This window comes from Manis javanica, chromosome 16 (genome assembly GCF_040802235.1).
Source record: "Manis javanica isolate MJ-LG chromosome 16, MJ_LKY, whole genome shotgun sequence".
Lineage (NCBI taxonomy): Eukaryota > Metazoa > Chordata > Mammalia > Pholidota > Manidae > Manis > Manis javanica.
In genome coordinates this window covers 19149005-19175150 of record NC_133171.1, presented here as the reverse complement: position 1 = coordinate 19175150, position 26146 = coordinate 19149005, and the positions used below count along the sequence as shown (strand labels likewise).

The 26146-nt window shown below is 45.5% G+C and overlaps 1 protein-coding gene and 1 long non-coding RNA gene across 9 annotated transcripts in view; both read left to right on the top strand.

Moving 5' to 3' along the window:
* Positions 1 to 26146, top strand: part of RNF144B (ring finger protein 144B) — a 343986-nt gene that overhangs the window by 148521 nt on the left and 169319 nt on the right. The gene's annotated exons all lie outside the window — the stretch shown is intronic.
* Positions 11587 to 16844, top strand: LOC140846790 (uncharacterized). 2 transcript variants are annotated; one of them, XR_012126198.1, is made up of 2 exons: positions 11587 to 15160; positions 16080 to 16844. It is a non-coding gene; the product is annotated as an uncharacterized lncRNA (long non-coding RNA). The 2 variants fall into 2 exon arrangements; XR_012126199.1 differs by having other exon boundaries at positions 15159 to 15341.

The window sequence follows — 26146 nt, the reverse complement described above, 5'->3', positions numbered from 1 at the left end:
ATTCTATATTCCTGGCTCCCTTGTCATAAATTAATTGATGGTATATGCATGGGTTTATTTCTGGGCTCTCTGTTCCATTGCTAGATATGTTTGTTATTATGCCAACACCAAACATATTGTTTGATACTGTAGCTTTGTAATATAGTTTGAATCAGTGTACTGATCTTTCAACTCCTTGGTTAAATTTCTTCCTAGACATTTTATACTTTTTGATGTTATTGTGAATGTGATTGTTTTATTTCATTTAATAAATTTGTGGATTAGTTCTAATAGATTTCTTTGGTAGCATTTTTAGGGCTTTCTGTATATAATGTCATGTCATCTGCAATTGGAGACCGTTTTACTTCTTCCTTTCTGACTTGGATGCCTTTTATTTTCTTTTTCTTGCCTATTTCTCTGGCAAGGACTCCCAATACGACGTTGAATAACAGTGTCAAGAGGGGTAACTTTGTCTTGTTCCTGATCTTGGAGAAAAAGCTTTCAACTTTTCACTATTGAGTATGTTAGCTAGCTATGGGCTTGTTCTAAATGGCCTTATGTTGCCGTATGTTCCTTCTATACCCACTTTATTGAGAGTTATCATGAATGGAGGTTGAATTTTGCTAAATGCTTTTTCTGCAACTGTTGAGGGGATCACATGATTTTTCTATCTTTCATTTTGTTAATGTGTTGGATCACATTGATTTTGACTGATTTGTGCATCCCTGGAATAAATCCCACTTGATTGTGGTGTATGATGCTTTCAATGTGCTGTTGAATTCAGTTTGCTAATATTTTATTGAGAATTTTGCATCAGTATTCTTTAGGGATATCAGCTTATGATTTTCTTAGACTGTCCTTGTCTGGTTTTGGTATCAGGAAAATACTGGCCTTGTGAAATAAGTTTGGGAGTATTCCCTCCTTTTTTATTTTTCAGAAGAGTTTGAGAAGAATTGGTGTGAATCTTCTTTAAATGTTTAGTACAATTCACCAGTAATCATCTAGTCCTGGACTTTTTTTGTCGGGAAGTTTTTGATTCCTGGGTCAATCTCCTTACTAGTAATTGGTCTCTGCAGATTTTTCTATTTCTTCATGATTCAGTCTTGGTGGTTGTATGTTTCTAAGAATTTATCCATTTCTTCTGGGTTATCCAGTTTTGGGGGCTTATTTTCCTACCACCAGAAACCATAAAACTATTAGAGGAAAACATAGGCAGCAAGCTCTTGGACATTGTTTTGAGCAATAGTTTTTGCATCTGTGTCGTCAGGCAAGGGCAACAAAAGCAAAAATCAGCAAATGGGGCTCTATCGAAGTAAAAAGGTTTTGCACAGTGAAGGGAACTATCAACAAAGGAAAAGGCAGTCTACAAAATATGTGCCAATGATATAACTGGCAAGGGGTTAATATCAAACATATATAAAGAATCCACACAACTCAATATATATTAAAAAAAAAAAAACCAAACAGTACAATTAAAAAATGGGCAGAAGACCTGAAAAACATTTCTCCAAAAACACACAGATGACCCAACAGGCACATGAAAAGACAGTCAATATCACTAATTATCAGGGAAATGCAAATCAAAATCACAATGAAATATGACCTCACTTCTGTCAGAACTATCAAAATTACCAAAAAGACAAGAAATAACAAGTGTTGGTGAGAATGTGGAGAAAAAGGATCCCTTGTGACTGTTGGTGGGAATGTAAAAAGTACAGCTGCTATGGAAAATAGTACTTAGGTTCCTCAAAAAATGAAAAACAGAACTACTGTATGACCCAGCAACCCCACTTCTTCATTTTATCTGAGGAAAATGAAAACACTAATTTTAAGAGATATATGCACCCTTATGTTCATTGCTGCATTATTTACAATAGCTAAGATAAGGTAGGAACCTAAATAGTCCATTGATAGATGAGTAGATAAGGAAGATGGGATACATATACACAATGGAATATTGCTCAGCCACTGAAAGAATGAAATCTTACCATTTGCAAGAACATGGATGGACCTAGAGGGCATCATACTAAATGAAATACATCAAAGACACTTGTACGTGGCATCTAAAAACAAAACAAATGAACAAACAAAACAAAGCAGAAACAGACTCATAGACACAGAGAACAATTTGGTGGTTCTAGAGGTTAGGGGGCTAGAGGGACTGACGAAATAGAGGGAAGGGATTAAAGGATACAAACTTCTAGTTATAAAGTAAAGATACAGGGATACAATGTATATTCCCTGTTACTGGGAATGTAGTTAATAATATGTAACAAGTTTGTATGGTGACAGATGGTAGCCAAATTATCATGGTGATTACTTCCCAATGTATATAAATGTTGAATCACTATATTGTACACCTGAAACTAATATAATATTGTGTGTGGCACTTCACTTAAAAATGTAATTAATGATAGGTATGGACTTACTATTGGCATTTTGTTAATTCTTTTCTGATAGTCTTGTAATTCCTTTGTTCCTTTTACTTCTCTTACTGTCTTCTTAGTCATTTGGTCGTTTTCTATAGCAATATGCTTAGATGCCTTTCTCTTTCTCTTCTGTTGATCTACTATTAGTTTGTCTTTGTGGATACCGGGAGGCTTACATAAAGTATCTTATATTTATAATATTCTGTTTTAAGTTGATAACTTCCAATACACACTAAAGCCATACATGTGCACCACCCCTTCCTCTTCATATTTTTAATATCACAATTTATACCTTTTTACATTGCATATCAATTTATAGTTACAGTTATTTTAAATAATTTTGTCTTTTAACCTTCATGCTAGTGGTAAATAATTTACCCACCATCATTATAACATTAGAGTATTTGGAAATTACCTGTAGATTTACCTTTACCAGTGAGATTATATTTTCATATGTTATCCTGCTACTAATGAGTGTCCTTCCATTTCACTGCAGAAGTCCCTTTAGCATTTCATGTAAGGCTGGTCTGATGGTATTAAATTCCTCCACATTTTCCTTGTCTTTAGCCCTCCTCCAATTCTGCAGGACAGATTTACTGGGTGGGGCGTTTCCGGGGCAATTTTTTTCTTTCAACATTTTGGTTATATGCCACTCCCATCTGGCCTACAACATTTCTGCTAAAAAATGTTCTCCTAGTGTTATGGGGAGAGGGTTCCCTTGTATATGACAAATTGTTTTTCTTTTGCCACTTTAAAAATTCTCTCCTTTGCCCTTAATTTTTGGAAATGTACTTAAAATGCGGTGTGGGTCTTTTTGAATTCATCTTTTTTTGAACTTTCTGGGATTCCTGGGTCTGGATATCTGTTTCTTTCCCCAGGTTGGGCTAGTTTGCGCCATTATTTCTTTAAGTAAGTTTTCTGCCCCCTTCTCTCTCAGTTCTTCTTCTGGGACCTCTGTGGTGAGTATATTAATTTGCTTGAAGGCATTGCTTATGTCCTGTAGGCTATCTTCACTCTCTTCTGTCTTTTTCTTTTGTGCTTCTCTGACTGGATGAATTCCATTGCTCTGTCTTTGCGTTCATTCATCCTTTCTGCTTGATCTGATCTGATGCTGAAGGCTTCTAGTGAATTTTTCAGTTCAATCATTACATTTTTCAGTGCCGTAATAAATGTTTGGCACTTAAAAAAAATCTTTCTGTTGAAATTCTGTTTGTTCATAGATTGTTCTCCTGACCTTGGTGAGAATCTTTGTGATCATTGTTTTGAACTTTCATCAAAGAAATTACTTATCTCCATTTCATTAAGGTCAGTTTCTGGGGTACCATCTGTGTGTTGGTTTCTGTTCTTTAGATAAAGCAGCCACGTCTTCCAGTTTTGACAAAGTGGTCTCAGACGAACCTTATCAACCCACCCAGCCTCAGTGCTTGGTTGTTTCTTAAAGCTTTGTGGTTGTCTGAGCCGCCTTCTTTCTTCTTTGTGTCTCTCAGACGGTGAGGTCATGCCTGAAACTGTCAGTGTTCCAGAAGAGATCACAGTTAGCACTTAGATCAGCAGGCTGATTGGAAGCTGGACCTTCCAGTCCCGACTAGTCTAGTTTATCTGCGTGAAGGGAAGGTACCAGTTTCTTCCTATGCTCGCTCTCACACTAGCCAATTCCCCTGTATTTCTAGTGGCTCTTACTTAGGCCTTTTTAAAAGTATTTTATTTCAATCAAAATTACTTTCATATTTTAACATATTATTAGCATGCAATATAAATTTTAAATCTATGATGGTATACAATCAAACAAGAGTCTCTGACTTCAGTCTGCTCCATTGATCTTTTAAACATTTTGGTTTTGAGTTCATCTAGTGGTGTCTCTGTGGATCTGAATAGTAAGTATTTTTAAAAAGAAAACCACAGGCTCCAAACGGAGTCACTCATGTTAAAAGCCCCGCATCAGAAAACCAAGACTTAATACCTTACCTAGCTGCAGTTCCACCTCCCCTCCCCCCGGAATGTAACCTGTGACCGGTCGCCTTGGAATTCCCTGGTCAGCGCTGGAGAATTTGCCGAGAGGCCCCTTCTGTTCCCCTTAGGAAGATGCTCTTGTCTAAAACAGTGGGTTCTCTGCTAGTAATTTCCTTTTCTCTGATCCCTCTCTACGTTTAAAAGCTTTCTTTTTCTGCAGCTCGATGGGAGGTCCTTTCTATTTGCTAGATAGACTGCTGCCTGGTTAATGAATTGTTTAGTAAAGCCAATTAGATCTCTAAGTTTTTTCAGATGCATTTTGTTGTTGAACAGTACACCACAAATTCTTATTTGGGAAGTTCATTTTGCTATAATCACAATATCAATTAATTGCCTGCCACTAGTTATAAGGATTTAGCTCATTTATACAATCTTTTTCCTACCCTCCCCACCTCCTCCTAACATTGCTACATCATTACTTTTAATCCCTTTCTTGGTGACCTTTCCAACCTTAAGAATGAAAACTTCCATTCCTCTTTCCATCAACTATAGACAGTATCTCCTGACTCTCTACTTTATAAAATAAGGCCATAAGTGTACCTGTCCTTCCCTGTACCTTTCCCTTCACCCTTTCTCCACTTTAATATGTAAAATCTATCTGCTGTATTTTAGCAAATGCAAATGAGGAAATACAGCACAGTGGTTTAGAACTCTGCCTCTGAAGCTAGACTATCTGTGGGTTTGGCCTGCCTATGACAAACTGTGTGACCTTGGGCAAGTTAAAGGACCTCACTGTTTCTTACTTTTCCTGTCTGTATAATATTTCTGAGTTCAGTATCTGATACATAGTATTGTGATCTTTAAATATTAGTTGTTATTGTTTTTATTATTATTAATACATTTCAAGATAGGTAAAATGTATTTTCTATTTGGTCCTTTATTCTTACATTCTCAATAGATTGATTCTAACAGTTGAAATGGAATAAATATTTTCATTTTTATGAATATTTATTTTCATTATAGAGTCAAGCCACATGGTATGATTATATTTCCTTAAGAGGAGAAACACTTAAAGGAGAATGTGCAAGTGGATTTTTCCTTATACTTCACTGTTTGTTAAAAATAGCATATTTTTTTCCCCATGGCTTTGTTGAATAGTTTTTTTTTTTATCTTTATTGTGGAATTGCTGAACACTTCTTCTTTTCCTAATTGATTAAAGAAACATTTATCTATCACTAGATCATTATCATTTTGAAGATTCTTAATGATTCTATACTTTGCTTGAGACTTATTCTATTATTTTTTCGGAATCTACTGAAGTGCTGTTCTAATGGTTTGATTTCCTGACACTGCATCCTGATGTATGACTCTTGCTTTTCCTGGGTGTATTGTATTGTATCTTTTTTATTGCACCTGTAAATTTTATCATACATCCAGGTATTTCCTCTTCCGAAATCCCAGCTATTGAGGGATGTTCGCGCCTCCCCGAGTGCATCCCCGCCAGGGGCCCCCTCTCCCTGCGGCAGCTGGCACCTGTGGCCATGCCCGTGGCTGCCATGCTGAGATGTCTCTTCCTGCTACTGTGTTTGATCTCCTGCTTCATGGATTCTGTATCTCCTTTTTCTTGGTTTATCCCCTTGTTTTTCTGGAGTACATTCTAAACTAAAATTTATGCGGGAGGTGATCTTTCTCAAACTTCATTTGTCTGAATTTTTTGTAGACTTCCCTTGCATTTAAGGGGGAGTTTGGCTGAGTATTAAATTTTAGACTGTAAATTAATTTCCCTCAGATTTTTGAAGATATTAATTCCATATCTCCTAATATCGAGCAGTTTGCAGGGCATTTGTTTTACTCTTCTTTCCTTTCGCAATAATGTTTACAGCCATGAGTCTTTTCCTTTTGTCCCTATTAGCTCATAAATCTTTTGAATGTGAAGACAAGTCTTCTGCCCTGGAAAATGTCCTTCTGTTACTTCTTTGACTCCATTTTCTCTTTTTAAAATGCCTGTTAAACAGTGAATCCTATGTGTCGGTCCTGCATCTCACCTTTCCTCTCCTGCTTTCCGTCTCTCCAGTCTTTACGTTCTCCTTTGTGAGAGATTTCCTCTATTGTCTTTCAACTGTCCTATTTTAGTGTGTGTTTTAGCAATTGCTTTTAATCTCCTTTTTTATTTTCATATTCTCCTTTTCTGTAGCATCCTGCTTAGGATGCAATATCAATTCCAATCTCTCTAATGATAATAATTAGAATTTTGATTAAAAATGTTCCCCCCAGTTTCCTTTGTGCTGCAGGCTTCTCTCACGTGTTTGATGTTTCTTGGTTGCCTGTTCGTCTTTGTGACCAGTGAACTGAATGATTTGGAGCTCTGTGTGTGTGGCCGCGCTCGGTTGACTGGGACGCTTCTCTTTGAGCTGAGTGGTCAGGGAACTGGCCTTTATATTCTATGAGTGCTGTGATGAGGAGGCATTTCTCTAAGGCGGCAATATCCACACTGATCGCTCTATTTCTATGAGCACTCATAGAATATAAAGGCCAGTTCCCTGACTTTTTTTTTTAGAGAAGAACCTATATCTATCTATCATCTATTTATCTATCTGTCTGTCATCACCTATTATCTATCCATTTATTTTGACCTTGGGGTGATGCTTTGTTTTAGCATCTGCTGGCAGAAGAGGGGAAGGCCCGTAAGGACTTGTGGACGGCTGCTCCTCACACATCTCTTCAGCCAAGTCCCGTGTATTCCGATGGAATTCCATTCCCCGTCTCTGCTGTCTGTGCTGCTTCTCAGTCCAGACCCTCTTTAGGTCTGTCAGACAGATCATCCCCTTCACTGCAGCAGCACCCCCCTTTTTGTCGAGACACGTAGAACCTACTTCTTTTGGTCTGTTTTATCTACTGATCACTGCTTCTCCATCTGGGTTCTGCTGTCGAGCATTCACTGATCTCTCATTACCCTTTTTTTTAGAAGGCTTATACTTGAAAAATTACTACTATAATAATAATGGGTTCTTATAGAAAGAGAAGAGATACTTACATATCTTCAGACCTACTATTCTGAAATGGAATTTTGTTTTATATGATTAAACCGACACATATATTATGTTGTTCGGTGCAAAATTATTCATGACTATTATACCTACATTTACATTTTACCATCTATACAGAAGTGAGAAGATCTTCTTTTGTCTTTCTTAATGCTTTTCTGTCTTGAGTTTAACTTTTATACTAATATTGCTGTTTTCCTTTTCTTTTTGTTAACTGCTACAATTTTTAAATCCTTAGAGTTTCTTTTATTTACTGTATATAGCAGAGAGCCCAGAGAATTCTCCTATCCCTTTTCTCCCTCAAACACAGTTTCCTCTACTATTAAATCTTTAGCATTTTCACACTAAGATAAATATGACATTTGATCAAGGTGGAATAAGGTTTCTAGCAGACAACCAGGGAGAACTAAGTAATAATATTTGCAGGGAAGAGTAAACCCAAATCAATGTGGAGGAGGAATGCAGTATAAATAATAGAGAAGACGCACTATGTCACCCATCCTAGAGTCACCTTAATTACAGAACGGCCAGTTGCTGGAAATTTTAAATAAATATTAATATGGCCTTGGAAAGGAGAAAACATATACTGGTTCTGAAATTAACTAGCTGTTTTACCTTAGACAAGTTGCTTATGAAGCTTCTACTGTATGGTAAGCACTGGTGTGCATACAGTACAAGTAAATTATGAGCTTTGCCCTGAAAGTGCTCTAAATGGGAGATAGGTATGTATAATTCAGCAGAGTGTTCTAAGTACAATAATGGAATGTATTCTAGGTGGAGTGATGATGAGGGAGTGATCACCTTTCCTTCTGTGGGCCCAGAAATGGCTTCACATAATTGTGGTTCTAGTTCCCCATCTTCAGTGCAAAGACTATTGTAAAAGTTCTGGCATGTTAGTTCCGTAGTACTACACGTGGATAAGTAGCGCTTTACTTCCTCTAAACAGTGGCCTTTGTGTACCTGAATGAATTCCTAAATGGTATCCAGGAGTATAAGTCAGGACCCAACCAGAAGACAGAGCTGCACAGGAATTAGAATAAGGAACATCTAACATGAAGAATGACTCTCCATACACAGGGTTAGGTTAATGGGGAACTGGTGAGTAAGAAGTCAAGGGACTCTGAAGAATTCGGGAATCACAGACATGAGAGGCGTTCACTACATCTCAGACGGAGCCTAGCTCCGAAGGAAGCGTGATCCCTCACCCTCAGGGCTGGGATGCAGACCTCACTGGACTGGGCACAGCTGCGGCTCGCTGGCCAGCAGGGGAGTCACTGCGAAGCTGTGCTTGCGGAACTTGCTAGACATCTGCCCTCTGGGGGGCTGGGAAGCCATCCACAGACAAATGCCATCCTTACAACTCATTGCAAATCCAACCGAGGGTGCTCTGGAAAAGCTGCCGGGCATCAGGTGCCCCTGGCTGTCCGCATTCACTGCAGAAGCCAGGTGCTGGCGAGCCCACTTGCTGTGAGAGTCGGGTGACACGTGGACCTTGCCTGCAGGCACCCAGCGCTGGAGAAATCAGGAGCTGTAGGAGTCTGGCAAGAGGAATGTGCCAGACCACAAAGAGAAAAATACCTTTTCTCCTCCAGTGTCCCTCCATCTCCCACCATTGACAAAGCTTAACATCATTGCCAGCTGGCAAAGAAGAAATATTTAAAGGCCCATATTCATTTTTACAGAACAGACCATAAAGGATAGATTTGGAGCTTAAAGGCAAATAAATTTAGCTGACACAATAGGATAGATTTTGGTGACTCTTTTTCTAAAATAGATCATCTCTGAAAATTCATATCATAGTTCATTGTTCATCCCTATGTTCTATAGTCTATTTTTTCCAATATTTGCTTAGAAAATTTTTGACATTTCCATTACAGCATCTCTATGGAGAACTAAAACGTGTTACAAGCTACCTTGTGGTTTAGGATATTTCAGTGATGGAGACATTAAGTGGGGAATCTGCATTGTAACAAATTTAGGGGCCAAACCATTGTTGTCTCAGAAGACGGAAGATGTTCCTTTAAAAAGAAACAGAGCTGTATCCATGCTGAAAACACCACCTTAACCAAGGGGCAATTCAACAGTGATCAATGACTCAAAGCACCTTCTGGAAACAGTGACCAACCAAGGCTGGTACAAGAGGGTCCGGAATGGTGGAACTGAGCCCAGCCTCCCCTTTGGCCGCCGCCCCAGTGCTCGTGGAATTCTTTGGAGGAGTGAATGGTAGGGCTACTATAAAGCCTTTCAGCAGTGATACATAGTCTGAAGAACCAATGCTTGCCATAGAATCGTTTTTTCCCCACAGTGGTGCTTAAAATAATAATTGGCAATATTTGAATATCCATCACGTGCCAAGTGCCTTGGCATTAGCATTTAAAACAAGATTTACTACCACATGCAAGGTATACATTATAACAGTTTTCTATGAGAAAAGTGCATCTTACAAAGTCAGATAACCTGATACGGCGAAAGTAGGGCCAACGTTCTGAGCCCTGAGAAGGTAGCAATTATAGCTACCTGTTCACTTAGTACCCCTAGGGCTCTGAAATAAGGTCTTTCACACAACCGGTGTGCAATAAATATTTGTTGAATGAATGAATGAATGATTTCTATATCTGAATGCTTTCTGCTATCTTCTTTCATCATTTCGTGTTAAGATTATTTAGGAGTTTGGTTCATAGCCTTCCTAGTTCTGTAGAGCAGATATTCCAAGGGCTTCTGAGTGGGAGACAGAAGGTGAGGCTAGTCATCTTTGGTGAGCTGGGGTCCTTGGAGAAGCAGGCATTTGGCTGTGACCGGCACGAATGAGAGAGAAGTCCTGGCAGACCTTGAGGCACGTCATCATTTAGTAGATGGTTTTGTCTTTTGGTTTATTAGATTTGATACAGGAATCTTTCATCTCGGAATATAGAGCCCAAGGGGCTCCCTGGGAGGTCCTCAGGAAGTCTCAATACTGAAACTGTAGGCAAGATTATGTTGTGTAGGTATTTTTCTTGAAAGAGCCTTTCGTAACTTTTAGGAGGCTGTGATGCTACCAAGAGTAAGTGTCCCATGGGACCATTTACCATTTAAATTCTGACGGTTTGGTATTTCTGTGTAATGCTGGAATTAGAAAGAAGTATTCTTTTTTTTGTTTTTGGTAAACGGAGAAAAATTGTTTTCTCCTACAAATAATGAGAGTGTTTTTAGGTATAACTGACATTTCTAAGCTTAGAGTTGAGCACTCTTTCTTGCTGAAAAGCCCAAGTCCCTCATTACCTCGAAGCCCAGAAGAGAATATTAGTTAATTTCCAACAAACTTGGTCGCAGGATGAAAATAAGTTGGTGTCTCTTACTGACCACCCAAGCGGCCAGCCACCCTGAATGCTTTTTCTTGTTCCTTCATGTTTTGGGTCTCAACTAGCTAAATCGGGGTCCTGTAGAGGTTTTCTCTAAATAAGCTGGTGAACATTTACCTGTCCCTAAACGGAACCCACAGAGCTGCTGCCTAATTTTGGCCATCAAAGCCCTGTGGCCGCAGCAAGTTCGCCTCCCCTCTGATCTGTGATGTGTACGGCACTGTATTTTTTGGCTGCTCTAAAGCGGACGCCCAGTTAGATCCAGATGAGTCAGACCGCCTTGGAGAAGGTACTGCTGGCCAAGATTCCATCAGCGGTTACGATTGATTGGTGCCTGCAGCGCTCCGTTCGTTTTTGAAACAGAAACCTACTCTCATCTTTAATCTTGGGGTCGGGAGTTGAGGGAACGGCGAGGAGCAGTCCCAGGACACAGTTCGATCACTTCGTCCCCTCCCAGTTCGCAGCTTTCCTTTCTCCTCTGACACAGGAAGGCCTCCAGATGGTAGGAGACTGTGATTCTCCTGTTCAGATGAGCGTTTGCTTTGCATTTTCTGAGAAATAGAGGCTGGAAGGAAGAGGAAAGAAGGTGCATTTGCTGAAAGCTCTGCACCTGCCGCCGGGTGAGACACTCTTGTGAATCATCTCCTTACATTCTCTCACGACTCGAGAAAATAGGAATTCGCATCCTGCATACTGTTGAGGAGACCATGGATCAGACAAGAAAAATGCAGTCCCTCCATTGCAGCCCCTCTGAGGGGCAGAGCAAATGCGCACAGGTGTCTGGGGGTCCGCAGGGCAGCCGTGCTCTTTCCTCTGCACAGTAATGTGAGTGTGTGTGATGTGGATCCCGCTGGCCCCTGAGAAGAGTGTCGAGAAAGCCTCAGTGCAAGGGAAACGGGAATGCTGGGGCTAGAAGTTAACCTGTGGGTCACCACAGACTGATGGAGGGGAAACAACAAAAGACCAGGGACTTATTTCTAAATTTCAGCTTTAAAATGTGCTGGTGTTTATTTTTCTCTTTTAGGCCTAGATTATGGTTTCTTGAAATCAGATCATTGTTTTGAGAAATAAACTGCATCAGGGGAGAGGATAGAGGAGAAAATACCAAACCTCTCCTTTGTTAATGTGTCATACTGGCGGCACTTGGGTTTTCATTGACACCAGTTGGGATGGTTTTTGCCCATATTTCCAGGGGGGTCCTAAGGATGGTTCTCAGGGCCGGCGTCTTGTTTGTGGTACCAGTTAATTCTGGAAACACAAAATGCATTCAGTTGAATATGTTTAAAAACGTTTTTCTTTTCTCTACCATGCTTGTTTTTGAGGCATGTAATTTGATACTTTGTGTCTTAAACACAAGTTGGTAAAGTATATACTTCACTCCAGCTATTCAGGGAAGGAAGGTTTATTGTAACCAGAACTCTCAGTTGTGGGGAATAGCCTAGAGCAGAAGTTGGCAAACTTTCTCTGTGAAGTGCCAGAGAGCGAATATTTTAGGTTTGCAGGTCATATGGTGTCTGGCAACCACTCAGCTCTGCTGGCAGAGGGCAAGAGCTGCCAGAGTACGTGGACAAACGGGGGCAGCTGGGCTCCAGCACAACTTACAGAAACGTGAGGGGGCCCAGATTCGGTGTCTGGGCTCCGGTTTGCCTGGAGTGCAGCTGGCTAGTGTGTGCTGCCTAGAGGATGTCTCAGGTTTTTCTATGTATCCATGCCAAGTGCATGATAAGTTCTTTCCCTCTCCCTCCCCTCTCTCTCCCTCTCTCTCTCTATATATATTTAAATGACTGAATACATATATGAAAGAATGGCAGAACTCTTTCACTGTGATCTGAGATCTTCTGTAGCATCCACACCCTGGAAGTGATGGGATTAGGATGTGGGGCCTTTGGGAGGGGATGAGGTTGCGAGGCTGGAGCCCTGAATGGGATTAGTGTCCTTATAGAAGTGACCCCAGAGAGCTCTCTCGCCCCTTCCGTGAGGACACAGAGAGAAATCAGCAGCCTGAGACTCGGAACGGGGCTTCACGAGAACCCAGCCTAATCTTGGACTTCCAGCCTCTAAAATGATCAGAAATAAATTTCCATTGTTCATAAGCCACCCAGTCTGTGGCACTTTGTTATAACAGCCCGCACTGACCAGACATCTTTCCAGACTTCACTAGTATGAACTGTGTTATAAAATTAAGAGAGGAATTGCTAGGAATAGACTCAGTTTATAGAGGAAAATAGCATGAGAAACTAGGGTCCCAAGAAGAAACAGGCAAATTTTCATTTAGGATTCAAGCTTCTCGACTATATTCAATGCTGCATTTACTGAACTGCCTTAATTTTATGTTATTTTACCATTCATGCTAAGGAAAGCCGCTTCTTTCAAAGAGAGTACTGTTTCTTTCTGCCGCATCAGATAAAGGTCTCTGTGTCGTAAGAGGTGGAAAACCCAGTTCAAGCAGGTTTAATCAATATGGGGAATTTGTTGGCCGGTGAAACTGAAAAGTCTCCCTATAGAGAAGGCTCCAAAACAGGTCTGACTTGGCCACTAGATTCTGCCCTGTGGGACATCGTATAAGGGGTGGGAAAAATGAACTTCTCTTCAAGCTTCTGCTGAGCTTGGCTGATAAAAGAAATAGCACATGGACAGGGGCGGACTAACGTGTGCTGGTTTGGACATGAGCAGAACGAAATTAGGGCAGTCAGCTAAATAGTCGGCAGTCTTGAAAACAGAGAGCAAACCAGAGAGGAAATGCATCCTAGGGAGAGGAACACCCTAGGGTGTATGTGAGCCTCTAGCAGGTCTGTCGAGCCCAAAGCCATTTAGAGTCACTGGAGTCTAAGGGGTAAGGAGGGACCTAAGGGTGGGTGGTAGGGAGGGAAGGACCAAATCCTGAAGCCACCGGAAGGACTCAGTTTTTATGTCCGAGACGAATGGAGCATTGCTGAAGAATTTTGAGCAAGGGAGGGATGAAGTCAGACTTAAATGTTAGAAAAATTACTCGACAGTTTTGTGGAAGGCGTTTCAGAGGGAAGCGGGGAGAAAAGCAATGAACCTAATACGGTGACCGGGATGTAGAGCAGAGACAGCTGCAGAGGAGAGTCAGAATGAACGCACTGGGTATGGGGAAGCGTGAAGCAACCAGAATTTCTCGGCTTCTAGCTCAGCAGCTGGGTGCATATGGTGGCACCGCAAACTGTGATGGGTAGTAAACATACCCTGCCTTACATGTGGGTGTCTGGGACGTATTGCATGTTTTTCCAGGTATGTTGGATGGAGAGAACCCTAACACAGAGGTGACAGTCCCTGGATACTATCCTAGTTGCTCAAGTCAGGATGGGGTCTGCAAGTGTCTGTAATCAGTTTTATAGGCTTGGTTCCTACTGACTTTGGGAAGTGCAGGGTACAGACTGCACTGAATTCTCATGCAGCCACAGAGCCCCTGGGCTTCTCAGCCTCTTCAAATGACCCCTGGGTGGGATCGGTGTGGAGGGAACTGGGCCTTTCTGTCCGATCTCCTTTGGCCGCTGCTGCTAGCGGCACATATTCAAGTGGTCAAAGCCGCTGTCTGCCCCAAAGGGGGAAAAGGCCTCTCTTTTGTTTTTGGAAGGAGGCTTGCAGGAGGACTGAGCATGTGCAAATGCCTTAGGCATTCTGCTGGTCAGGGAAGTGAGGGGGGCAGTTTGGAGCCCCGTGTCCATCTGGGACCCAGCCAGACCTCACGAAGAGCATTCTCCAAACCTGGGGTAGGGGAGAAAGAGAACTTCAAGGAGGCTTCTCATTGTTCTGGCTGTGGGAATGGATGCTGGGGACGTTGGTCCCCCCACCACCCCAGGGCGCTCAGCCTTCCTTCCCGGGCGACACCAGGCACTAAGTGGGGGACAGTGGCAGAGCCCAGCCAGCCTGCGACTGACCCGAGGAAGGGGGGCTGCTCCGGGATAGTGTGGGCAGCCTTGACTTTGCAGGACATGCTGCCCTTCTTCAGGGTCTCAGCTCAGCCTGCCTCCAAAGACCGGAATGTCAGGATATGTGGGCAGGAGGTGAAATGAACATGAGATGTAATGAAGATCGGTTCTCTGGTTAGGAAGTGCGGTGAGATTATGGCAAAAAGAATTCTAAATTAAATGCAGTGTCATTCTCAGTACAGATGCAGGAAGCCTTTGACCGCCCAGAGGGAGGGAGCCACTTTTCAGGTGAAACCAGTCCCTCAGCCCTGGCCACGTGGGTGGCGGGGCCCCAGGCGAGCAGCCCACGTGGCTCACAGGTGGGAAGAACCGCCAGGACCTGCGCGGGAGGGAGCCTCTCCTGCCTCCGCCTTCCTTTCTTCTGCGGTGCTGTTTCTTTCAGGGTTATGAAAGCGCTCCATCCTGATGTAGGACAAAGGAGGGCGGGCCTGAGGCTCGGTGTAGGCACAAACCAACAACTGACATGGTGAGAACTCTGATCAGGGCGATTCAGCAGACTGCTGAGTGCTTGCCATGCGCCAGGCACTGTGTCAGGGACAGAAGGTCCAGCGGGGGTGTTGGGGGGGTGTCCCTGCTCTCAGGGCGCTCACCGTCCATCGGGCAGGTGGGGCATCTTTTCAGGTAATCGTTGTACACGTCGGAACGGAGTAAGTAATCTGGGGAAGGTGCAAATCGGCTGCAGGGGGATGCAGAACAGTAGAAGTATTCTGCAGGAGACACGGGTTTCAGGAAAGAACTGGTGCAGAGAGAGTGCCAGCAAGGAGAGTGACAGTGAGGACAGACAGACAGTGAGGACAGACAGTGAGGACAGACAGACAGCGAGGACAGACAACAAGGACAGACAGCGAGGACAGACAGACAGTGAGGACAGTGAGGACAGACAGACAGCGAGGACAATGAGGACAGACAGCGAGGACAGACAGCGAGGACAGACAGACAGTGAGGACAGACAGCGCGGCTGCCCAGTAGGAGCCAGGAGGTCCTCAGAGGGCACATCCTCACGCTGCCAGATGGGGGGCACAGCAGGGGGCCCCTGTGGTTAGCTTGGTTCCCTCAGGGTCTTGGGATCGGGGACGGTTGCTTGTTCCCACTTAGAAAGTTGAACACCTGACTGTGTTTGAAACAGGCTGACCAGGGGTTGGTCCTCGCCGGCAGTGTCCGCCGGAGCAGGGGAAACCCACAGGCCTCTGCTCTTTCAGAATTAAATGGCTATGCCTGAAAAGGAGAAGAGTGGAGTGTCCTGGTCTGTCTACTGCTGTGGTTAGTTAGCATTTACTGAGGTCCCTCCCGGGGCTGCGGAAACCCCCTGCACACAGGAATGTGGAAAGATGGGGGAGATCCCGAAGCCGTTTCTATTGCTTAAATATGATACCGCTATTTTTCAGGGACCCTGAAGGCACGGAAGCCACTCATCTAACACAGCATTTCTCCTGGGCCTCTGCTCTGTGCAAGTCAGGACAAATGGCAGTCTTCTTGAGAAGACATATATTCTCTGAGACACATATTTTCAAAAACTTGAGTCAAATATACACAACTCTTTTTCGTTCAGTGACTGCTTCTGGACATGATTCAGATTGTTATGCAGCCTTTTCTGGGTCACCAGAGCTGCTCCTAGGAAAAACGGGAAAATGCAGAGGTGAGCCCACAGGCCCTGCAGGGGGTTGGCATGGGGTGGGGAGTGTGGACAAGGCAGGAAGTCACATTTCCTGCCTATGTCCTCTGGGCACTGCGCTGGGCACTTGCAGGCAGTGTGTCAGCTAGTCCTCGGGGCTCCAGGATGAAGTAGGTGGTATTCCTACGGAAAGATGAAGAAACCAAGACTCAGAGAGGTTAAGTCACTCGCCGAGGGCCTGTCTACTCAGCAGTGACACCGGGTGATTCACAGGCCGGAAGCCAGGGCTCGCACCTCCCTGCCCGTCGGCTCTTGCAGTAAGCGCTGCTCTCTCAGAAAACAGCGCTGTTCTTCCATTGTGCTGAGCCAGGAAAGGAGAAGGTCGAGCATTACTCCTGCAGCGCCCTTGCTGCTGCCATGGCAGAACTTTCCCACTGTTTTGGTCCACTGCTGCAGTAAGAAATACATTGGACAGGAAGCCCCTGTTCAGTTTTATATATAAAATTTCAAATGTTTCATAAAACCATTCTTACATTTATTAAGTGTGAACTGCTCTGTTCTTCTGTTGAAGTGGTGTGTCCTGTTTGCTCAAGGAGAAACAAAATGCCGGCCCTGAGCCTCCTGTTTGGGGGTGGCCTGCACAGAGGAGGCACTCATCGGGTGTAGCAAGCTGGGGGGCTTTCTTGTAGCTTTGGACAAAGGAGTTTTGACAACCTCCTTTTTCTTTTGCATACACCCCTCTGGCTGAGGGCATGATGTTACCCTTTCACTACTTATTTTTCCCACAAAGCCTGTCTGCTTCTACACAAAAGAACTAGGTGGAACTATTTCCCTGTATTCCAGAGCCTTCCACTCTACCTTGTGTGTAGAGTCACACACCAGCATAGATCCTGCTTCGTGGGCCTCCATCGGGACAGGGGGCTCCAGGCAGCCCTCAGGCTGGAAGGAGTTTTGAATGTGAGGGAGTTGATCACGTCTGCTTTTCAAAGTTGTTTTCCTTGTTTAGGTTGTATATGGAGATTCTCCCTTGTGACTCTGACCTGTGAGTAAATAGAACTTTTAAAACAACCATTTAAATTCTGCTGGACTTGTGGTCTCAAACCTGCATTGTTTGAGAGGTTCGGAGAGAGAAAGGTGGAGATTGAGGAGGTGGGCTTTGTGCACATCTGCCCTGATGGGCTCCCACCTGAGGGTCGCACTTGCCAGACTTGTGGGAAGAAACCTGCAGGAATACCCTGCTTGAAGGTCGTTTGCGTGCTATGTAGCACTAGACAAATATGAGCAATTATGGCTATTAAGTGGGGTGGTGCGTAAGAGCAAGCCCTCTATCCTGTGTGTAAAAGATGGCAGGTCTTTTCTTGACATAGCGGAGCCTGTCACAAATCATTGCAGTTTTACCCAACCACAAACATTGCTGCTGTTTATTTGGCCAATAAATCAAATCCATATTGATTTCCTATTATATGCTAAGTTTTGTGGCAGGCTTTGTGGAGGTTGAGAAAAAAATGAGATGTGGATTCGATTCTGTGCTTCAGGTGCTTATAAACTATCTTTAGGAGAAGAGAAATTAACAAAGCAGATTGTACACAGTCCGCAATGGCAAGTAACTCAGCCGACCTGGTGCAGCAGAGGAGAAAGCCAAACGCCCAGATTAGGTGGAGGACCTCAGACCTGCCTCGCGGACTGTGCTGGAAGCTCCACAGTGAAAGTAAAGAGACAAAGAGGCAGCAGAGGTCTGTTTGTCTAGAAATCCCTGGGGAGTAACCTGCCACCTGCAGATTTATTGGAACCCGCTTTGTGGTGGTGATTAAACTTGGGTGTTGCGACACCCCGTGTGCTATGGCGCATGCCTGAGGCCTGGGCCAAGGGCTTCACTGCAGGGTTGTGGCGGCTGAGCCCTGGCACCTTGGGCTGCCCAGGCTGCCGTAACAGAAGACCGCAGCCTGGGCAGCGTAAACTAGCAACGTGTGTCTCGCGGCTCTGGAGGCCGCGAAGTCCAAGATCAGGGTGCTGGCCAAGTACGTTTCGTTCTGAGGCTTCTTCTCTTGACTTGTGGGCTTCTGTCGTCTCACTTGACCGCCGAGAGATCTCTGAACTCTTCCTCTTTCTATAGGGTCATTACTGCCATTATGGGACTGTAGAGAAAGGGGAAAAGAGAATGTGTACCAGGGCTTCCACCTCTGCGGCCGCCTTTGAGCTTTGCTCTGGAGAGAAGGCACCCTAAAAACTGTCTCAATCCCGGGTTCACTCCTCTCAGGGCCACGCTGCTTGCAATGTCTTTGTCATAGTCGAATAGTCAAAACTGAGGCTTTGAATGTCACCCTGGGAGGCTGCCGTCGAGCCGTGCACTGAATGATGTGTTGAGTTAAGGCCTTTTGAACGCATGTGCCTGAGAAACGTAAGTTTCTTAGACAAATCATACCATGTGCCCATCAGCCTCCCTAGTCGATCTACTGTGTGGGTGGTAGAGAGGCACTGCTCGGCTCCGGCCAAACCAGCCGCCTGTCCCTGACTTCACGACAGCCACAAGTTACGGGCATGTTTTCCCCTCTGCTCCTTCCAGTCAGGACGTCCAGTGACATCTCTGGTTTGGGCCTTCTGCTCGGCCCCCTCTTCCTTGCCCAGAAAGACATACTTAAAGTAGCCATGAGTTGTTTGTCTCCTTATTTTTCTGGCTGGGGATAGAGTAGGCTCTCCTGGTGCTTTCATTTAAGATAAGCAGGGCTGGGTTGTAGTTAAATGTTTATAAAGAAGATTCCAAGGGAAACAGTGTGGGGGGGCTTGGTGGGGTGAGTGCCGTCTGAGTCAGTACCAGAAGGTGCCCCTCTTGTGTGCCGGGCAAGGCAATGCTTCACTGTGGGGACAGAATCCCACAATCGCAGTAACGGCCCATAGCCACTGGGCTTCTGAAGCTTTCCTTCCATGCAAAGCAGGCTCCCGGGCAAACTCCTCTTTTTCCAACATTGATTTTTCTTAGCAATATTCAGGTTCTTAAAGTGGTTGGTCAAGGTGGCCTGTGGAGGCGTGCCTGCACTTCTGGTCCTTGTCCTGCCAAAGTCAGATCACTTAGGACACCACAGAGGAGACCCATATGGTTACCTGGATCATAGGAACTTGGAGATGGCAGGACTTTAGGGGGTGTTGGTCCCAGAGCGGGGCTGCTGGGATGGTGGCTGCTGTCAGTCAGCTGGGGCTGTAGTTAAGCCTCTTGACCCCACCCCGTTCACTGCCTGTTAGTTGCGCCCTAGCTCAGAAACCTTAGGCTTTTTCCTCTGTGGTTGAGATGGGCTTCCTTGGATGAATGCCTGGCAGTTGACCAAAATGCTGAAAATTTTATAAGCTCACGGCTTAACAGGCAAGGTTGGCATTGGTTTCACCTGCTGAGCAGGCGATGCAGAGGTGATACATACCGTTCAGAAATGTCCTGGGACAAAAATCTCTTAAGTCAGCCACCCCAAGGCCATGTTTTGTTCAGAGCTCCAAATTTCATTATTAATTCTCTCTGGAGTCAGACTGAAATACTGCCTTTTTCTAGGTGGTTTTCACAGGCAGTTGCATGCAGATGATGCTCTGCCTTCAGGCATGGTGATGTCCATCAGGCAAGGTTGGGAGGCGGGTGGATGGCTGTGGTGCTGGGGGACAGACGTGTGCAGCCTGGCCGGAAAGGAAATGGCACTTATGTCAGAAGATGTGTTTCTTCTCCATCCTGGTTCTATCATCGAAACATACTCTGCTTCATCTACTAATAAGGAAAATGAAGATTGATTAAGGGTACATTTTATGACAGGTTGTGTTTTCTCAAAGGTCCCTCAACAGGAAGCTAGGAAGCTCCTGACCACTAAGAAGCCGGGAGCCTCCAATAAGTAACAGCGCCCCCTTGGGCCCTGGTTTCTTAATGGCATGCGGAGGTGAGGAGATGACGCCGTGAGCTGTCCTGTAGCTCCCGAATTCCAGATTATCCCTCACAGCAAGATGCCCTAGTCCTGAAATCATTTCCATTTGGGCGTGTGTTCTGCCAACTGTGTAAAGATACCCACACTGTAGTCCAGCATCGCCGGGTCAGCCAGGTGGCGCCTGGGCGGTCTACCCCCCCTCTCCTACCAAAAGCTGATGGGGAAGCTTCTGCAATCTGGGGACAGATGGTATGTCGGGAAGGCATCTGGTCCAGAAAATTCTTTCATCCCCCGTCTTGAAGGCTTGTTGCGATACAAGTACTCAACTAGGTGCCTGGGACTGCTGGCCTGCCCCAGGAGTGTAGAACCCCCTGTGGAGGTCAAGCAGGGGCCTTGGTAAGTAGTTTTGATGGCTTGAGGCAAGGTCTTAAGTTGTCATAAATGAAACTGGCCTGGGGACATTCTCTGATGGCCGGTGCTCCCCCACTGCCCTTCTGGCCCTCGTACCAACCTGTTCTGGATGCCCCTGGGAATTGCTTGCTTCCCCCCGGGCCGTCGCCACAGGCTTTGGAGCTGTCCCTTCTCTCAGGACTCTCCTTGGTGTGCCTGTCATGCCCCAGGTCCCTCAGGTCCTAACATGGCAGCCGATGATTTCCTGTCCCACATCATAGTTTATATCTCTACGTACACATGCATAGCAGGAATACAGAGATAAACACAGATCATATGATGGCGAGGGACGGGGTCATAGTCTACAAACTCAGTCTGTGCCAGGCCAAAAAACCCCGTAACTCAAGGCTTCCACCGGGTGCTAAAGGTGATGAGTCTTCTGTTCAGGAATAAACTGGATGGGTCGTTTTGGTAAAAGGAAAGGCTACTCCTCCTAGCACCATGTAGAGGAGGAGATGGGACCGAAGTGCTTAATTGCTTTGTGTAATAAAGTTGAGGGAATGTGAGCTACCTCAGGTGGCAGCGAGGACCCTGCGACTGTGAAGGGGGAAGGGTGGGTATAAAGTCTAGCTGGATATGGTGACGTTGATAGTTGTGGATGACTAAGGGGTATTCTGAGCAAAAATACTTCTTAGGATGGATTTATGAAACGCTGAAAGTAAATCTCAAACTGCACAATATGTAATTACTGTACATTATTAAGCCATATTTGTTAGGTGCGGGATGGCACGGTAAGTCACTACATCCAGAGTCTAGTTTCGATTCATACTAGTTCAATGTACGGGAAATTTAAATTTAATTTCTTCATTTGTCAAATAAGGCTGATAATCATACCTGCTCCAATCTACCTCTTGACTGGCCTAGAACAATACAGTGATTGTTGCAAAAGTTTCTTATGAAGGTAGGAAGTTTTGAAAAAGTATAGAGTATTGTTATTTTTTTCTTTGTGTGTAGTCCCATTTGGTCACACTCATAAAGGGTTATATATGGATATATATGTACATATATACATAGAGACATATGTAAATATATGTAAACACATATACACATGCATGTACAGGTGTATCTGGCATCCCTGGGCCTTTGCAAGCAAGGTGTGCCCAGGCAGTGCAGGCCAAGCTGAGAGAAACCACTCGGCCACAGCTGTGGACAAGTCCCAGGACCGCTGCAGCTGCAGCCCCGCCTCGTGCTAACCAGGCTTCCCGGTATGTTCTGAGGGTGACTGAATGAGCGTCGTTTCTGGTTTCTGTTTCTGCCCTTGGCTGACCTCTGTGGAAGACATCTGTAGGTATGAGATATAACAGGGGGGTAGTGTGGGGTCCGGGGTGCCCTGGAGAGCCGCTTTCCTGTCCCCCAGAGGAAGGCATTTCATGTGGGTGTCAACAAGAGTTTTTAGAGGGACCGTTGCTGGAATGGCCCCCGTGGAGGATGGTGGGCCTTCTCACAAGCTGTCTTTGATTCTTAGTTCCTGGTTACCTCCTTCTGTTGAACCTCTTAGGACAGAGAGGTGTCCTGGGCCCTTCATTCCTGTTTTAGTGCAGGAAATCTCTTCCCAGGGGCCTTGGGCTCTCCCCCATGGTGAAGGAAGGCCAACTCTTGCAAAGGCTTTACATGTGTTTGTCAGGAGGGGGCCCAGCAGCTCTTTTGGGCCAACGAGGAAGCCCTGGAAGGACCAGTCTAGTGGGAGGAAAGGGGCTGGTGGGTGCGCCATTCAGTCACAGAGGGGGGATTTTAGTAAAAACGTGAGAAGGATGGGGAGGTTCCCCCCTTTTCACAGCAGCCTGGAAAGCACTGTCCACGCGGGCTGTCTGCAAGGAGGATAGGAAATGAGGACCATGGTTTTACTGTCCAGACCCCCTTGCTTTCTGGAGCTCTTCTTTCCTCCCTGACCTGATGATTTTTCAAGGTAGCCAAGGTCCAAGGGTGAATCTTGGGTATGAGAAGGTTACTCTGGGTCCTTTTCAGCCCCAGGTGGAATTTGTGTTAAGTACTTAAGGGAATCTGAGGGACAGGACAGTGGCAAGGGGCCGGTACAGTCCCCCTATTTTCATTGTCTTTCTGCGCCCCACCCCAGTCATGAGGTCACTAATGTTGACTTGCACATGCTTTGCTCTTGGTCTCCTGGGAAGGGAGACCGAGGGCCTGCAGCTGTGGGTGTGGGGCATCCAGGCATCCCCAAGGCAGTGCCAGTGGCATTCTGGCTCCTCTCACTGAGCTTCCGGAGCAGTGAGGCTGCTGGGGGCCCGAGGTCTGCATTCAGGTCTGACCCCCGCTGCCGGCACCCCTGGGGCCTCAGGCCGTCCAGTGCATCTCCTTCCCTCCTTCCCCCTGTGGGATGGAGACACCTCATCGATTATAAAATAGAACGAAGAGTTACAGTATCATTAACTAAGTTTTGGTGTTTACGTTGTGGCTAGCTTGAATTCTGTTGAGTATGTGTGTGTATAGGGAGGGGGGGAGAGCTGAGTTTAGTGTTAGATCCACAAAATTTAGGAGTGTGGTTGCTAGGGGCACTGCTGGAAGGAAAGTGCTCCGGAGATACATTTCAGTGGGGTCAGTTGTGCAGATCATGCAGAAGGAGGAAAAGTTAGCTGGGGGATAACTTCTCTGTTTGGAAGTGATAATACAGTTTCTCTCTCCACAGGGCCTCACATTTGACCATTAGCGATTTATTCCTTTGGATGAAACACTGTCCTTTTGTTATATTCCTTTTTAAAATATAGATATTTCTGGAAGGGGTAGCATAGTAAGCCATCTGTCCCATTTTCTGTTCATTTCCCTGTCTGACAGGACAGCCTGGGTGAAAGTGATGGCCTGGGATTAGCCTGGGGGAGGGAAAGTTAGAAGCAGGGACTGGAAGAAGATGGGACTTTAGAGACTTTTCACTCATTCACCATTTTACTTAGGCTTCAGTCTCGCTTGGAGTTGGTGAGGGGACGGGCAGTGGGTGCCCCCCGCCTCTGGCCTGAGTCCGGAGATGAGTCGGGGTGATACAGTAACAGAGGGTGGGGAGGGCAGACCCCTGATGCCCAGAATCCGTCCCCTCAGTGTTCGCTCGCGAGCATGTCGGCCGAGCCCGATGGGGACCCTGCGTCCCCGGCAGAGCCCCCCCGCCTGCTGCACCCCGTTTCCCTCCCCGCCTCTGCTGCCCCGGGGCAGGCGCCGATCCCAGGGGGCAACGCGTGCTGAAGGCAATGAATGAATCACCCGCGGCAGCTGACCAAAGCCTTTCAGATCCACGACGGCACTCGGTTCTCACTGCTGCTCGCAGGGACCACGGGAAATTCTCTCCAAGTGTAAGCGGGCGGCGCGCTCAGAGCTGCTCGGGAAGTTCCGAAGTTGCCTTGAAGCCACATTGCCGGCCCCGGGCATTGAATCAGACCGCCGGCAGTGATAATGGTAGATGCCTCTTTTGTCAGAACACCGGTTTATTTTGTGTTTTCAGCTCTTCATTTCCTGGAGAAGAGGGCGAATCTGAGGCATCAGACGTGAAATGCTGACTCCCGGGGGGCCGGAGGCCGAGGCCGGGGCTGCGCCCGCGTCCTGTTAGGCGGCAGTTTCTGGCGCCACCTAGCGCCGCCCCGAGTTACCTGCAGATGAGAGGCTCTGGGTGCTGCGAGGGCGGCGGTGGTTGCAGTGAAGTGAGTCTTTAAAGGGACAGAGTTGGGTTTTTTTCCAGTTAAGGTCTGCGGGTTGTTGGATTTATTTCCAGAGGTTTGTGAGAATGTTTTCTTTAAACATTTTCTCCTCCCACAGATACTTTAGGATTGGGAGGAAAGGTCTGACGCACAAATTCATAGCGTGCTGTGTTACTAATTATGCCGACCAGTAGGAGTTGCATATTAACAGGGTTCTAGAGAAAGAACAATAGTTAACCCCAAAGAAGAGATCCCCCTAACTGAGTCATTTGAGGGTAGGGACCACGTCGGCCATCTTCATGCCCCTAGCTTAGCAAACACCAGCCACAGAGGGGACACCAAAACGTACGCCTGCGGTACATCACGGGCGGTCTGCTTTCAGCCGCAGAGGAGCTGTGAGGGGGAGGGACCCCCGGGACCCCGGCCCACCCAGGCAGCAGGCTCCTCACGCAGGGAGTCGTGGGAGTCTCCTCCCACTTCTGCAGAGGCCAGCCTCCTGAGCATGGGGGGCACCCCTTTAACTCGGTCCTTTTCTAGAAACAGGGCTGGACTGTGTTTTTAAAGGATGGTTAGGACATATGAAAAGATGAGAACCTTGAAGGCATATGCAGAGAGAACATTAACAATCCATTTACAGGCCCCACACTGAACATCCAGAAGTAGGAGCAGAGTCGGGGACCCTAGCTGAGGGGTGCGGGCCGGCATCCATACTTGAGAATACTTTCCACAGGGAGCGGGCTTCCCGGATATGACACTCGCCCTTAAGGATGAGCTGCAGAAGAGATACCTGGAAACAAAGGTTTACTCTTTAGACATGTTAGTCTTTTGGTGACCCCATGTGCAGGCATCACCAAAGGACTGGTTACTTAGAGAGCTGAGGTGGGGGCGCGGGGCAGTATCTGCAGAAGTTCAGCCTTTTATCCCCATGGAAAGACACTGGAGTTGAGCCTTTTTTAAGGAAAAGGGAGTCAGTCTAATGAGGCAGAGTCTACAGGCCTAAAATAAGTGATGATACTTCCCACTCATTCCTCTTTCATTTTTACATTTGCTTTTAGCAACAGCTGTATGGATGACAATTTGTGTCAGTCAAAATATGCTTTTACATGTGAGTGTTTAAAGGAAATTATGGTTAGTTCTTTTGGGAAGCAAAGAATCTTTTTGCAAAGTAGGTGATCACACCATTCCACTTGATAATCTATGAGTTGGCCAAGCCCTGTTCATTAAGGGCCTTTTTTGTTAAATGCATGTTACATGCTTAAGGGATTACAGAACTTCATGTAGTCCTTGAGCAAGAAATGAATTGTAGATCAAGAATGGGTTTCTAGATCAACCCTCCAAAATCTGTTAAATGCACCATATGGGTTAAATAATAAAATTGATAATTCAAAGTAAAAAGAATACTGCTAGAAAATTCGAAATTATAAGGGAGATAACACAATCAAAAGAAAAATGTCTTTAGTAATCATAAGATGCAGCATTAGAAAAACGTGGAGAAGAAAAAGACTTTTGTAAAGCTTGAAGGACTCCAAGAACTTGGTGGTGTTGATTCTTGGGTCTAAGTCAGTCTAAACATGGGTAGCTTTCTTGTGTTTGAGTGGATCCATGCTACTTTTACTTATTGAAGTTGGCCATTTCTTCTCCCAGAATTGAAAGAAATATGGACTACGAAGAGGAGAGTTTTAGGGCCTTACGATCAGCATGTCTAGTGCGTGGGGGACACGGGGAGGGCTGCGCACCACAGAGAAGACAAGTAGTGATTTTACAGCATCTTCCTACGCAGATGGACAGTGACTGTGAAGGGGTATGTGGGGGGGACTTGGTGAAGGGGGGAGCCTAGTAAACATAATGTTCTTTCTGTA